The sequence below is a fragment of the Rhynchophorus ferrugineus genome, unplaced genomic scaffold (genome assembly GCF_030347505.1).
Source record: "Rhynchophorus ferrugineus isolate W39M unplaced genomic scaffold, kcgeb_rfMv2 rfM1, whole genome shotgun sequence".
NCBI lineage: Eukaryota > Metazoa > Arthropoda > Insecta > Coleoptera > Curculionidae > Rhynchophorus > Rhynchophorus ferrugineus.
Genome location: NW_027472580.1, coordinates 33,454,033 through 33,470,504, shown reverse-complemented (window position 1 = coordinate 33,470,504; position 16,472 = coordinate 33,454,033). Strand labels below are relative to the sequence as shown.

Sequence of the window (16,472 nt, the reverse complement as noted above, 5' to 3'; positions counted from 1 at the left end):
GTTTGTAAACACTTGCCAGTCTGTATATTTGTAAGTATGTGATCCACATAAAACTCTGAACAAATTCTCATTGTTGTTCTCAGTTCATTGACATTCGTATGAAGAAACAAAGTTAGCCTGCGGCTATTTTGTTCAAAATCGGTTAATTATTTTCCGTAAAACTGTTTAGATGTAAGTATTTTGTTTATTAATAGCCTTATAACGACATTAACAATAATATATCAAATTTCTGGTTAGGTTTCATTTGTTTTGTTTATTCTAATCACAACACTATCTGTGCGTATGTGTATTAATAACAATTTGATTCTTATATTAGTTACCGAGTAATATGAACAGTTATAATGTGTTTATTATAATGGGATGGATTTAGTTTTACAAGTATGTATGAAGATTGTTAACAAACTGAGACTAAATAAAATTAGTTTATATATTATATATGGTTTCTTGTACAACAAAAGGTTTGAGGAATTATATTTCACCAGTTATGGAGTGACTGATACATGTTTGATTAAATTGAATATTTAAATAAAAAAACCCAAGTATTACTCTTTTACATCAACATTTTTTTTAATCAAAAATTGTTACAGTATTTAGAATAAAATTCTAAATATGTAACTGTTATAATATTAAGAATATTTTTCTGAGATGTTTTTCTATCTGTCGAGGAATTTCTGCTCGATAGAATTTGTTGCTTCTAAATATGATTAAATCTCATTAATTTGCCCATTTTCATAATCTTCATATGAAGTTCTACCCCGACAGTGTATGGATCTAGAATAAGTAGTAGTTGGATGAAGAAGCATATGTAGACTGATTGATATTTCTTCATTGATTTGGATATTTCCTGATTTGCTTGATAGGAGTTTTCCTCGACCAATTCCTTTAATTCTTCATGGCTTACCATTCCGCTGACAGGGTCATTACAACTATTGCAATTAAAAATACCAAACATCAAAACGCACAAACCATTTTCCATATACTTGTTTGGATACAATAAGATATTCCCATATATCCCCCTTACCGATATTTTCCCATATCAAAACTGACTTTCTAATAAAAGTATATTTTATTTTTATTTAATCTGTAACAAAATAATATATAAATGTTTAGGATATGGATACATGAATATGAGGAAATCACTGTTCAATAAGGAGTGCAGTGTCCACCTGAGTCTTCTCCATTATTTACTACAATAAGTTATTTATATTTGAAAGTACAGTAAAACTTGTGAAGAAGATTTTTCTAGTTTTAAAATTCGGAGTTCTAATATTAGTTCGATTATAAATTATCTATAAGGAAGTTGCTCCTATATTGGTCGGCGAATCCTAATCTAAGAATTTCAAAGATAGTTCCACGTTTCTTGTTTCCGAGGTGACAAACTTTGAAATTTAAATGCGCGCATAGCGAAAACTCGTGTTCAAAATGTCGGACTTAAAAGGATTCCGTAGTTTTGCGCTAGTTTTCCGGAAAGGTATTCACAGACATGGTTTTATTATGGTCATTTTCATAGTTTTAATTCTAGATGTCCTGTTGCTGTTTTTGGTTTGGTACGAACATACTTTCGCCGTAAAAAATTAAAATCTCAACTCAGAAGCCATTTTCTCCCATTATATTAAAAGCACAATGGAAAGTCCGCCTTTAGATATACGACCCTGTCCAATAAAAAACATAGAAGATAAATGTATGTAATATTCTTTGAAATATATATATATATATATATATATATATATATATTTAATAACGCGGTCGCTGGGACAGTTTATAAGGTGGTTTCCATTTTTTTAATTCATTCACTTCATCTGGTAGTCATTTCGCAATTACTCGATGCATTCATTGAAATAATTTAGTGGAGTTTGGTTTGGTAAAAGTTTCTAGTAAAAGTATTGGGTAAAAACTGGTTCATGGTGTAAGGCTATCAAAGATTGAACTTACTAATCTAAATCTCGAACTTGTTAAACAATTATTATTGGAATTTGTTTCACATTTGGGATAAAGAGAGAGATTTCCGTACAGACTATACCGTAGAAATTTGGTTTGGTTTTTGGTGATAAAAACCGTGGAATTCAGAGGACTATCAAAAGCAAACTGGCGGACCAAGGTACCAAGGTAGGCTTGGGTGTTCGGAAAATGATGGTGCGCTAAATCTGTCTGTGAGATTTGATGAGCTGGGTTATCAGCGTATTGCTGTTAAATGTTCTGTTTTAGTTCGTCAATTGGAAATTGATGATAGATTTAGTCTGACTAATCAGGTAACATGTGGCAAAAAGGTGCTCAAATAGGGAAGCAAAAGCACGATCCAGAAATAGATTATTAAGTTCTCATCCGAATATAAGTAATATTAACTGAATTAATTTCAACAAAAGCTGCATAAATTGTAACCTCTAAAAATGTATTGCTAATTTCATGACTGTAAATATATTATAGTTCGTCTAAGGACAAATTTAGACATGGTCATCCATATAATTGTTGTTTTTATTTATTTTATATCTTTATTTTAATAATTAAGGACCGACTTGGGCATATTGGAGTCTATACATAAAGTCGTATAGCTGCTACTCGACTGAGTCTTGTTAGTGTATATAGATGTAATAATGAGCATACGTATAAAATTGATTTTCCGATAATACTAGTGTGGAAATATGCAAATACAAATTACACTATGTACAAGCAGTTACAAAGATTTATACATAAGCATAACATGGAAAGTATACATAAGTGCATAATTATAAAATCAACATAAATGAGTGTAAATACACAATAAGACAATATATATAATAAGTATAAAGTAAAATTAAAATTTTAATATTTCAGTACTAATAAAAAATAATACAAGGAAATCAGATAAAATCAATTAATGAAGCAACAAAAAGAGCGCATGTAGGTGTGTACAACAATTAAAATTATTATAATAATAAATAAAGGGATTAAATAAGTAACACGGAGTAACTTAAATCCTAGAAATTAGCCCTGTGGCATGAAAAAAGATAGCCGTGTATATTTTTCAATGAAACGCAATCCTTAAGGTTATTTTAAAAATTAAGCCGTTATATAATAGGACTATACAAAGGACACTCTACTAGGAAGTGTTTCACGGTAAGACTAACATTACACGATGTACAGACTAGCGGAGTTTCATATTTGAGAAGAAATTAATGGGTGATCTATCTTTAACCGTGTGAGTATTGTGAGCTTCCGACGTGAGAACTCAGTAAGATTTGGGAGATTCATAATAAGTCATTTTAATCACCAACAACTTGTTTTCAATCTCCATCAAATGCCCCTTTAATTGATTTAGCTCTTTGTGACAGTTTTTCACGTGAGTGTTAATGTCCACAAGAGAAAATGATACATTTACAATCAACGAGCCATTGATGCCAATATGAGAAGGAAGCCAAAGACAATAGAGACGCTTTCCCAAGGTATCGCGTGTTTTTTTAATAATTAATAATTTTAATAATTTTATTAATTTATTAATAATTAACTGTCGATTTTGCTCCTTTTTAGAAAGATTCGGTAATGAAAGATCAACATTCACTGTAGTTTAGGCCCAGTGTGGTTTCACTAGCTTATATATTTCAGCAGGGGGTAGAGCTAGTCCGAGGTGGTGTTGGATTTCGAGGAACTTGATGCTTGAAGTTTTGTGTTACTGATTTAGAATAGTACCAGAAAAGTGGTCCGGGAAAAACTTCCTATGTTGAGTCAAATTATTTCTTAAATACACATTGTTCGCGTAGTTAATCAACAGCACTTCTGGGCTAGATGCCAAAGAAGCCATTTCAGTCTCACAATATAAACTCTTGATCGGACTGGTATAGAAGGCACCTAAAGCCAATCTTATAGCAGAATTTTGCACAGAGTCAAGGAGTTTTAAGTAAGTTGGAGGAGCAGATCTAAAACATTGGCTTCTATGTTCCAGTTTGGACAGGGCAACTGCTCTATAGATATTTAAGAGAGTATTCCTGTATTGCCAGTTTGATAAAGTTTTGAGCATACATATACCTATATATATTTTTTAAATTATTTATATATGGAAGCCAGCTTAGACGAAAGTTCAAGATTATCATAAGACTTTTGGTTTTGAGTTTTGAGTTTCTTCTCCTGCAAAAGTAAAGATAGGTTGATTTACCCGGAGGAAAAATCCAACAAGGAACTTGGACCCTAAGTCCAAGTTCGAGGTTGTAGTATGGACTCGCTAATCTTATGAACCTTTTCTATATGGTAAAGGTCAATGTCATTCGCAAAGAGATGGAAATACAGGGACCTCAGAATATACTGATGGAGTTTATGACAATTAAAAAATGTGTAGGACTAATAAACGAGCCTTGAGGAACACTATTTAGTTGTGAAAAAGATAGCGAAAGGACGCCTCATTTCCTCTGACTCTAAAAGTACGCTTTTTAAGAAAAGACTTGATAAAGCGATATATTTTGTAACGAATATTCCATTCGACTAGAGTGTCCAATATTCTTGAGGGCCTCACCGTATCAAATGCCTTTTTCATATCTAGGAAAATTGCAGTGGTATGTTTTCCCTGATTGACGACGTTTACTAGGTCTGTCTCAAATCCAATTAGATGATTCAAAGCAGAGTATTCCTTGATGAATCTAAATTGCTGCTAACAAATATGGAACGCTTCACGATTTTGCGTATCATCCTTGCTATCTGTATATGTATATGTCCACAGGGGCCATGCCATTCTTCTCTGTATCATATCAATTTTAGTATATGTACTGCCGAAGCTAATACAATGCGTTTCTGTATTTTGACTGTAAAGCCATCAGAATACTTATCACTAACTAAAGGCTTTTTTGAAAACTTGCGGAAAATGTGTCACTAATTTCTATGATTATTCTTCCAACTAGAGGGCAACGTCCTACAAATTGCCTGATAGGAGATTTATTGGATATAGTCTTGTTTTGGTGACTGATGCTAAACTGTAGCTGCAAAATTTATCGATTACTAAACAAACAGTTATCTGCATGCAAGTCATATGCTTTGGTGACTTAGTCATAAAAAATGAGGATGAAATAATGGAAAAAAAATAATGTGGTTAAATTTTAATCCATAATTGATATAGTTTCAACTATTTGGATAGAAGGTTGCGATAATATAAGAAAAAATACATTTCGTGGAAGGATAGTTAATTTTATAATCATTTTAATATAAGCCTGCTCTCTATTTTTGTATTAAAACCTTTAAACTGAGACTATTTAAATGGTCTATATATTTCTTAAAGCGTAATTCCAAGAGTTATAGTCGCCATGTTGAGAATATATGACCATCCGGTGAACTATTTTATTTCCGTTTTAAAAAATATAAAGCATTTCCGTGAAAAACTAGCTTTATACACTTCATCTCTTTATTATTTATTACCGGAGGCTATATTTTTACAGTAACTGTTGTACCTTTTTATTGTACTTTAGTCTTCCTTTTATTAACTATCTGTGTTAGATATGTTGTTTAGGCATGTGGTCTGAAATTCGATTTTTGGAGTGAGCAATTGATTCATTTAAAGAACATCCAAGAAGATATCCGGTCTTACTCACTCCGATTACTGGTAAGACTGGTGTGATTGTTCCTTATTACGTTTTTGAATGCCAAGTTAACACTCTCAACGTTACAATTTAGCTTAAAAATATATTCACTATATTAATTACATTCACATTCGATTGCTCTTGTTGTCTTCAAGAGATACTTCAATTATTTTAGTTTTGAATAATTCTAACAATGTTATAATATTGAGCTTCGGTATATACCCAGTCCAAAAAATCAGCCTATTTACGTTATATATGACGTCAAATATGTTATTAACTGCGGTTTGTAAATATGTAAAACTTCTATATCCTATTCCTATTCCTAATTTCATTCTAGTTAAAAAAGGTAGAATTCTGTCTGATCCGTCGGAAGATGTAACTGAATCCGTCTATAAAATTCGATATAAGTTGTTACTGATGGCACAAGTTGCCAAATGTCTGAAAAATTCTCGAAAACATTAATGATAATAATTAGAGATTATAAACCTCCAAACGTTGTTTGGCGCTGTGCTTGTTTTGATACGATTTGTTGTTTTAGATGGGGTTTAATAAAACTAGGTGCCGTCAGCTGTATCTTTTCTATGGTAGATTCTCTGTTTCTGTCAGATGTACATAAAATTTTTTCATACAATTCTATAAGCATAACAGCACTTTTATTGAAAAAACAAAAAGAACTTTTATTGAAGAAAAATTGATGTAATTTAATTAAAAAGTAATTTTTAAGCGATATAGTTTAGATATTTGTTTTATTTTTTACTATTCCAATATTGTTGAGATTCTGGAAAAACAAAGGTAATGTCAGATAAAAATATAGTAATATAATGGCGTAAAACTGTAGAAATATAAAATATTATAAATTTTTTATAATATTACCAAGTTAAAGCTCTAACTGTTAAGAACATATGTGACATATGCGTAAAAGGGAATCGACATATTTTATTACAGTTTTGTTTTATGAAAACTATTTTTCCTGATTAAATAATGGTATAGATTTTATTTGGTAATATATTCCAAAAAACCAAAGTTCATAAATCCATATATCGACGCCTTTTGTGAAATATACGGTTAACATTAGATGTGACACAGTACACCAACGAGTGCAATATGTTGCTACTAAAATATTTTCATCGTATGAATATCAATTTAGATGTAGAAAAATATATATCCTTTAATATTAACTTATCTCGATATCGTAATATTTAGTATAAATCGAATTTAAGAATATTTGTATATCTTAATATATTTTAATGTAGGTTTCTTTTTAAAGGGCGGACTGAAAATAAGGTGTGTGTAATATATTAACGAACTTCTTTTTAGGTGGAAGACCCATATATACTGTTATGTACCAAATATATTAACATCTTTAAATGGCCATCATCGCTTGTTACTGTAGCTTAGTTTCAAGTGGTTCAATGGCTCACCAGCATAGATTGGGCAGAAGTCCAGCGATGGTATGACTTAAGTTAACCAAACCTGGTACCAGTAGATTTCATCCAAAATTCATTATATTTCAGATCATTCGTTTTATATTTATTTTGTTAAGAATTATCCTAAATTCTTATATTTACTATGTTAAATTATATTAATGTAAAAGTGACACTCTCGTATTCTTAAGATAAGAAGATAATTAATTATTTGATGGTAGTTCTATTTAATATCTTGGACTCAATCTTAATGCAAAACTACTTAGTATTCCTAGTAAAATTCCAGAAAGAGATGAACTGTATTTGCAATATAAAAAAAATGGGTTAATTGGACCAAAATCACAATTATCCATACGTATTAAGTTGCTGTTGTATAGGGAAATTCTGTTACCGACGTATGTCTATGGAAATAAATTTTAAATAATAAATTTTTGGGATATTCTTCCAAAAGTGATAAGCAAATTATATATTTTTCAAAATAATTTTCGAAAAGGTTTTCTATATAGTATATAAATGATTGGTTACACCGACATTTTCAAATACTGACTATCACCCAAAAAATCAGGACGCATGAGGCGTGAGGACTCCATTGTCATATTAATATCGGAGTGCTGCAATTCGAGCAGCATATATACTCAATTTTTTTAAATTTATATTTTATTTAAACTAGTCTCCTAGAGCAACCATTAATTTATTGAAAACAATTATAATTACAATTTACAAACTATAGTCCATCCAGCGACATTATACAGTTCTGTTTTCACACGTCTCACTCCTTCCCTCATTCACTAGCACACAAGTTCCCAGGGTTTGGTCCTTTTTAGTCTGCGAACAGAGTTGAGAACGAGTGTTGTGAATGTAGAAATCTCCAGGTCACGATGCAAATCTTTATTGCGTAGACACCAAGGTGAGTCCAGTGTGTTACGCAACACCTTGTTCTGAAATACTTCTGGGAGAATTATAATTATAACAGATATTTAGTTTCTTCTTGGTAAAATTAAAACGAATATATTTTAGTTCCTTTAATTTTATTCTCCATTGTTTGGTCCAATCTATTAGTATATCGTTAGCTGCCTGTAGTTTCTTTATGGATGCTTCTGGATTTTTGCCCGCTGATAACAGTATTCTATCATTCGCAAATGTAGTTATTGCAATTCCCTCAAGTTTAGGTATGTCACTAGTATAAAGCAGATAGAGGATAAGTCATAGGACAAGTGTGTTTAATTCGGGAAGTTGTGTTTAATTCTTTAATTGTACTGTTGAAGATTATATTGAAGATATATGATGTTGATATTTCTACATATTACTTAGGTAGAATTTCGTTTATACATATAAACACATGTTTATACATTTTCGTTTAATTTATATATCAAAACCTGGCTGCCAATATATATATATATATATATATATATATATATATATATATATATATATATACCCCGTGAGTCTCGTGATATATAGCCTGGTTTAACTGTTTTCACAACTGCTTAAACATATTGTGCAAAATTAATGATTCGGTTTTATTCATATCTGGTTAATTATGTTTTATGCTATATCGTTTCCCCTAAACGTACCCCCTTTTTTCCCTGTAAATTTTCATGAAGTAATCCTCTGGGTACGCCACAGTGTCCCTTTTCAAAACAAATTATATCTGTTAACCCCTAATAATGAACTTTCCCTTTAAACGACTTTGAAATCTCAATTTGTCACTTTACCGCTTACTCTAAAAGTGGCGAGCTGACTTCTCATCAAGCTGTGAGACGAGCAGCCAGTGAATTAATTTTAAAGTTGTTAAAAGAAAATTTAATTAAGAAGTTCATGAAGTTTGAAGAGTGCTAATTGATATTTGAGATTTCGGTTAGGCAAATAGCTCGTTGATAAATTATTTTTTTATAAGTACCAAGTTGGAGAAGATAGTTTTTTAAATAAATTTATATTTGTTAAAAATTAATGATTTTTAAATGTATTTAATAGTATTTAAATAAAATTAATTGATTAATTGGTTATGTGGTAAATATTTATTATATTATGTGCTTGTATGTATTTTGAACTCTTACATAATTAAATTCGTTTGTTTTTGTCACTTAAAAATAGTTTTCCTTTCAGTATTATTATGTTATTTAGTGTAACAGACACTAATCATGAAAAGCTCAAACTAGCATTGTTCGATTTCATTACTTTTGTTGCCTAACTTGAATAAATCTGATGCTGAAGTCCATCGAGCTCCGTTACTAGGATTAACAATGACAAAGAATGTTCTGGGGGATCAAAAGTGTTGAAAAAACAATTAATTGCGAGACTTCAGATGCCTCAGCAATTGATGAAATAAATATTTTCAGACGATATATGTACAATTTCGCCATGTTACCAGAAAGATGGAAAAGAGTTGTAGGAAGCGGGTAAAACATTGTAATTGATATATATTATCCATTTTTATTACCGTTCGGAATTATCGACTGAAAGCGACTGTCGATTATTTAGTAATTGACTACTTTTTACTATCGACTGTTTCAGTTTTGGTGAATAATTTCGGACTTACTAGTCTCATTCGACTGATTTTTAACGTTCCGGCTTTGCCGTACTAGCCGAGAAAAAGTGTACCGAATTTATGCTTACATAAATTTAGATATTATATATATGGTTTTATATTTTATTTGTAGTATGATTGTAAATTACAATATATTACAATATATTACAATATAATAATTTAGCATTATTTGGATTTCTATTTTTCAAAATTACTTATTAATGTAAAATTAAAGAACAACATTTTGGCTGATAACTAGAAAAATAACTTTGTATTTATGTATGTTAATTTTGGCAACTTTTTTTTTTCTAAGTCTCTCGATGTTTGTGCAAGCCTTTTGAATGCTAGAGCATTTTTCATTCAGGTTTCAGTGAATAATAATTTTCTTAATAATAAAATATTGCTTACTAACGATAAATTAAATTGTTATTGTATTTAGAAATGTGCAATTGTTAAATAGTTGATAAATATTGATTGAAAGGCTCCGATAGGAATATTTGGCCGCCAATTCATTCAAAATGAATCTATTATTTTTTTGGTCATAATTTACAGCAATTATCTATCTCCTTTTTTCTCAAAAAAAGTTCGGAAAGAAATATGTACATCTTCGTCTTACTTATGGCAGACTATAAAAGTCTTAGTAATCACACGTTGGAATGAAATAGAGATAAACCAGTTCCTTTTATTATATTATAGCATTATTACCTTCGGAATATAAAAATAGGATTAAGTATATTTAGGATCATTATTGAAGTCTGTTTTTTGCGCTGCCACTTGCCAATTTAAAATTATTTAAAATTAACTGATCTGCAGAGCACAAATAAAGGGAAGGGTATTTGGAAACCCTCGTCTCTTATCACGAGTAGAGTAGAAGAATGGCAGTGCGCATTCGACTGAAATAGTAATTACTATTTTAAGTGATTAGTTTCTTCCTATCGACTACTTTGACAGCTTTACGCCTATCGAATCTTTCTACTATTTTTAATATTATAAAAGTCTTTATAAAGTGAAAAATGTATGAACACAAATACCTAATATAACAAATATTTAATTCATATTAAAATAAAGAAAATTTTCATATATATACAGGGTTTAAAGGACAAATACAAAATTACATAATTATATATTATTACAATATCATAGAAGCAGAGTACAGTGAAGCGGTTTTGTTGAAACTACCAATCGAATAAGGAACAACTTTACACGGAAGGCAACAAGGCTTTCCCTTTTTTTCAATTTGTCTTATCCTAGTAAAATCTCGTTCCACTGACCGCATCCGCTTCTGGCAAAGGGAACTTTTTCTTGTTTCATCTTTATTTTGTATCTTAGTTCTTCTAAGAGAGTATTCAATTTTTGGATGGCCGATCCCACTGTATTTAGAAAATTGGTTCTAAAAGGTCTGTATGTGGCAAAATTATTTTTGGAGCTCGAGGGTCAGTAAAGAAAACCGATAAAATAAGTCGAGAAATTTGCTTGAAGGCATCAAAAGTAAAATAGAACCAGACTTTGACACGTTATATTCATACGGTGAATTTTAATAAATCGAAGAAATACATTGAAAATAATAAAATTTATTATATAACTTGTCAATCTTAGATTATTGAAAATAAATAGGAACTTATTGACATAAAAGATTCTTGCCCCGACATAGAGATGGTAGCTCAATTAGCAGAAATGTGTTTCCTGTCTGTGGGTATGTGTACAAAGTTTGTATGACAAATTTCAACTTGTTCTCTCAAATACTTTGTTCTAATCTATCTGTAATCTTGCATATTTATAGGCTTCGGTTGTGATGAATTTGAAAAAATATTACGAGAAAATTGCTTTTTCCATGTCAATCGTTAAATTAAACGTTGTTATACGTCCCATGTGAAGAATGGTCTATTTGTTTGCTATTAAAAAATCGCAGCTGCGTCGGAAATCTTCAAAAATAAACGGAGTGTTGGACGAAAAGAAGAGGAGGAGCGTGAACTAGCTGTAGCTGTAGCGAAGATAGATATCGACGCATCTTAACAAGAATTGGTTCAGATCAAAAGAGGAGGTGGAAGATATTTTCACAGAAACTTTTGGAATTATTCATGGATATATCTATAATTATAGGGATCTGATCAATTTTGATCAGCGATTTGCCATCAGCTTTTCACTTTACTATCGCTAACTTAGAAATTAAATTTCTTCTATAAGTAATCGAAAGTTGAATTAAAAGTGTCAGTAAAAAATATTTTTAGCTGTAATTTCATAAATATTTTTAAGAAGAAACATCATAACTTTATATTTACGACGAGAGTAATAGCATTTCTTTCTATGATTGTAATAAAAAAACGATGTTTTAAATATGTTATTTAACTTTATTTAAATAATAAATGAGATATTTTTTGAACAGCTGTTATATATTCCGTGAATATTTATTTGTGAAATATAATTTAGATATTAATATGGTGATAGCAGCTCAGCTTGATATTCCTGTTGGTTTCGTTTACTTCAATTTTTTTTGGTATATTTATATATGGTCTTTTCAAAAAAAAAATTGGACATACCTCATCAAGATGTTTAATGTATTGCCTGGCGTAATTTGTAAATTCGTTTCAGAATCAGACAATATTTCCTTTCTCATTTCATTCTAAACTAAATTCTTTCAAAATAGACACGACGATGTCTAATTAGTTCGAACACGTAAACGAATGAACCTGTCAAAGTCGTCCTGCTGTTAGACGTATGCAAAATTCTTGAAAGCAATAGTGATAAGAGGTTATAACTCTAACCTATAAACTATTGTGGCTGTATAATTAACTGTAGTTTTTAGACGTACTATAATGCTAAAGTAAATTATATTTGATAACATTGTTGTTCAATTATTTTATAATATTATAATTTTGTTGTATGTCAAAGCCCAACTAAACAAAAATTCAGAGCTGATGAGGCAGCATTGCGACGTTTCCAGGTCACTAATTTAGATAACGTATGTACAACATAATTTTGAATAGACTATATGTTATCATGTAGGACTGATACGATGATATGCAATAAATCGATTAAATCTATATTTATTTGTAGTATTTAGGTATTTCTTATTTAAATAGTGATAATAACTATTTGTGTTATAAGCTTTTGTTTCTTTATTATTATTATTTTATTTTTATTCATAGTTGTTAGCTGTTAGTAGCTATTACATCTTAAGCTTCTGATATAAGAAGAGAATCATAAAGCTTTGGAAAAGTTGTGGACAGCTCAAAATCGAATTTAAAACAGTATAAACAAAAATTACTAACCTAAGGAAATAAAATGCACATATAATTCAATATTTGTTCAATTTTCATGTTGCATATTTTATGTATTAATATTATTATTCATTTAATAATAAATAAACCTGCACATTTATATGCAGATTTTCAATATTTAAAACTAATATGTTTTACGTACTATATCGAATCTTCTGAAATTATTTTATCACTTATTCAATATGTAGTGGTTAATTATTCGAATCAAATGCGTCATTATGTAATAAAGTATAACAAATTTGGGGTAATATAACATATTTATATTTTTAATTAAGTAATAGTTAATATATTGATCATTTACATCACATCAATATATTAAGTATTAACATCAATAATTAACATCAATATTTATTCGAAAATGATTCCAAACCATTAATTTAATTATTTTTTATTTTGAAATTAATTTATATACATTACAATTATTGAACAAAATGGCAATAATATCATTTTCGTGTGGCTATCCTGTTGTGTAATATATAATTGTTAAATATATAATGAAAATGTAATAAAAAGAACATTATCAAGTATAATAAAAATAAAGCAGGCATGAAGTGTCTATTACAGATCATTTAACCTGGTCATAATTAAATTTAATGTGGATATTAATTACAAATATATTTTTTATTAAATATTCTTAAAAATACTTTGTAATTTTGTTAATTTTTGTTTTACGGCTTATATAAGAATATTGTGGGAATATTGAAACTTCTTTTTGATATTTCGAAAGAAATTGAAACAAAACTGATAATAATTTCCTTCTTTTGTTTACTATAAAGAGACTTTTCCGATTTTAGCACAACACTCTTGTTGTAGGAAACTTCTATGTTTCGAATTCAAAGAATTATTTAATTAAGATCCAAGCCAAATGCAGGAACGAGAACAATTTTCAATAGCAAGGTCAGACATACCACGATTCATTCAGAAGGGATTGTAAGTTTATAAAAAAGTATCATTATTCATTAAAGGATTATAATAGTTATACAAATACTATGATACAAAATAATATTCAGTTATTTGTGTATTAAAATAAACTATGCATAGAGTTGCTTATATGATCTGAATAATACATTTAGCTGTAATGTTATTCCTATTTGCTTAATAATTGCATGTTGTAATGTGACAGTTTGTATCAGGTGGGTTTTATTACCGAAATGCGAAATTTCGAAACAAATGCGACATGAGTATTGTGTGCTTAATAGAACAGCAGCTGAACATTTACATTTAAACCACATACAGCAGATATTATTTATCTTAGCAAATCCGAAACACGATTTGTCTGACGGATTATAATTGTCAATAATTTGGATTTATTTAGTACACTGTAAAAGCCAAGATTCGTGTGACTAAAGGATGTAATAAAATTGGAATATGGGCCGATGTTTAAACATTTCTATCGTTAGTTTTATGTGGTATATAGGGGAAAATAATTATAGTTCTTTTTTCATGTTTTGTAATACGAATTTATTCATTTAAATTTGGAACAGCAATGAATGATATATGTAGTGTTTTTATCGATGACCTCTTGTCATATTTCTGCTAAAACTATAATTCGGATATTCCGAGGTTTATGGGCGAAAGAAATAAAACAAAATGAATTTAAAAAAAAACAATGTAATGAGATTTATCAATAATTTATACTACTAAAAGTGATAATTTTGTGAAACTTATACTTTTGCTATCATTATTTATGTTTCTCTTTTATTTGAGGAAATCAGCCCATACGTATATGGTAATATGCAATTCTGCTGTGGTCTGACTGTCTGTAAAAAACTTCTCGGTGCGTATTCATCAAGCTTAAATGAGTAAATAATATACAAATAGTTACTATTCGAGAAAAAGTGAATTAGCAGGTCAGAATCATTTGCATTGTTAGGTTATATATATAAATAAAATTGAATTATTATTTATTGCAACATTAGGTTAGACGAATAGCAGAGCAGATCAGATTTAAAATCTAAAAACATAAACGCTTCCAACTAAAACAAGAAATATGGTAACGTAGAAGCAATATCGGATAACACGTAGGAAATCAGAATCAGAGAAGAAAACTAAACTACATAAACTTGTATAGTGCATGTTAAATCTTAGCTTTAGATTAAGGAATCTAACTAAGTACCACTACTTTTCTCCTCTTTTTTCACTCTACCAATACATGATCTATGTTGGATTGATCGTTTCTGTTTTTTTAGCTTGTTGAAAATGATGGAAATCACAGATAATTTTGATTTGATCTATTTAATTTTTATCTATAAACTCTGTTCCAGCAGTTGCATTTTAATGCTACGAATTATGACCTGTTTTTTAGTTACAGAAGATAAACATTGTGAAATAGCACGTCATCTTCAAAAAGAAATATAATTGAATTATTATATTTTTCAAATTATGTTTTTGCTAAACCTATTTAATATGTTGTTTTATCATCTTCCAAGAATCGAGTTTAGTATTGTGGAGGCCGAAAGGTGATTATGATAGCAAGAAGCATGTTTTAAAATGTTTCACAATTTAAGCAAAATATTTTCGCTTTTGCAAGTCGTCGAATGATCATACATAACCGAAATTTGAAATGAATTTGAAATTATGATGAGAAATAACCAAATTCATCAAAGAAACGTAATGATTGGAGCACCAAGTTTTGACGGAAGTTTTTTTTGGTTTCAGTTTTAATCGATTTTGCAATAAGGACAGGTCTGTTAATAGCTTGTATCAGCTATGTTGTTTTAGCAGTCTCGATTGAACCTATTATATAATCGCCACTGATTGAATATGTCAATATTGGCCATACAAGTTAATCGGCAAGTTAATTTTACAGTCTATGAAAACACTGTGTTTATGTTTATTGAAAGTTCACTTAATTTCGTGATACCCTAGTTGATATAATGTATTTCTTCAAATTTATTTTTAAGGTTTATTTCTTCAAATTTAAAGGGGTCGTTTAAAAGTTGGATAAAGCTATTGTTGGATCTTTATATGGTTCCATGTTAATGTCTAATTTTCAGGTCAATATTTATACTCATGAGGTCGTTCTGCTACAACTTACAAAACATTCCTGTTAGTTTCTACATGTCTACATTTCTTGGGTGTGTGTTTGTGTTGTGAATCTTCATTGTATTCTCTTCTCATCTTTACTACTAGGTACCACTACCCTTTCTCCTGTTTCCTCACTCTACCAATATATAATCTATGTTGGATTCATCCTCTTTGTTTTTTACTTCTCTTGTGTATTGTTGGATTTTCATATTATGCAATCGAAAATTAATAAAGATGTGCATTATGTTCAGTACACAAATTTCCTTCAGCTTCAACAGTTAGTTGTATCAAATACTTCTTCAGGCTCCTAATATTTTAATATTTTTAACAGTATTATTACTAATTGTACATTTACAAACAAGAAAAACAGATTCTTATGGCGAGATAATCCAGAGTTCTCATAAAAGATTAAGCCAATTACGTTAATTTATCACAATTCATTAAAGATGAATCACTCATTTAACTAATCAGGATACTGTTAAAAAACATTATAATTAAAATGTCCATTAGGGGTGGCAGATACGTAATATGATGGATATAATTAATGTCCGGAATAATAGTAATTATTATTTCTTTATGGTATGACCTACCATACATCATAAAGTAATTTTTTGCACAATGCCAGGGTAAAAAAAAGTCAATTCGAATGACCCTTCCTCGTCTCTGAATTATTCACTCCTGG

At 29.6% G+C, this 16,472-nt stretch overlaps 1 protein-coding gene and 1 pseudogene across 1 annotated transcript in view; both read right to left on the bottom strand.

Moving 5' to 3' along the window:
* The window catches only part of Sol1 (CUB domain-containing protein Sol1), a 1,033,997-nt gene that overhangs the window by 171,121 nt on the left and 846,404 nt on the right, over positions 1-16,472 (bottom strand). The gene's annotated exons all lie outside the window — the stretch shown is intronic.
* On the bottom strand, positions 4,619-4,746 carry LOC143189435 (uncharacterized; annotated as a pseudogene).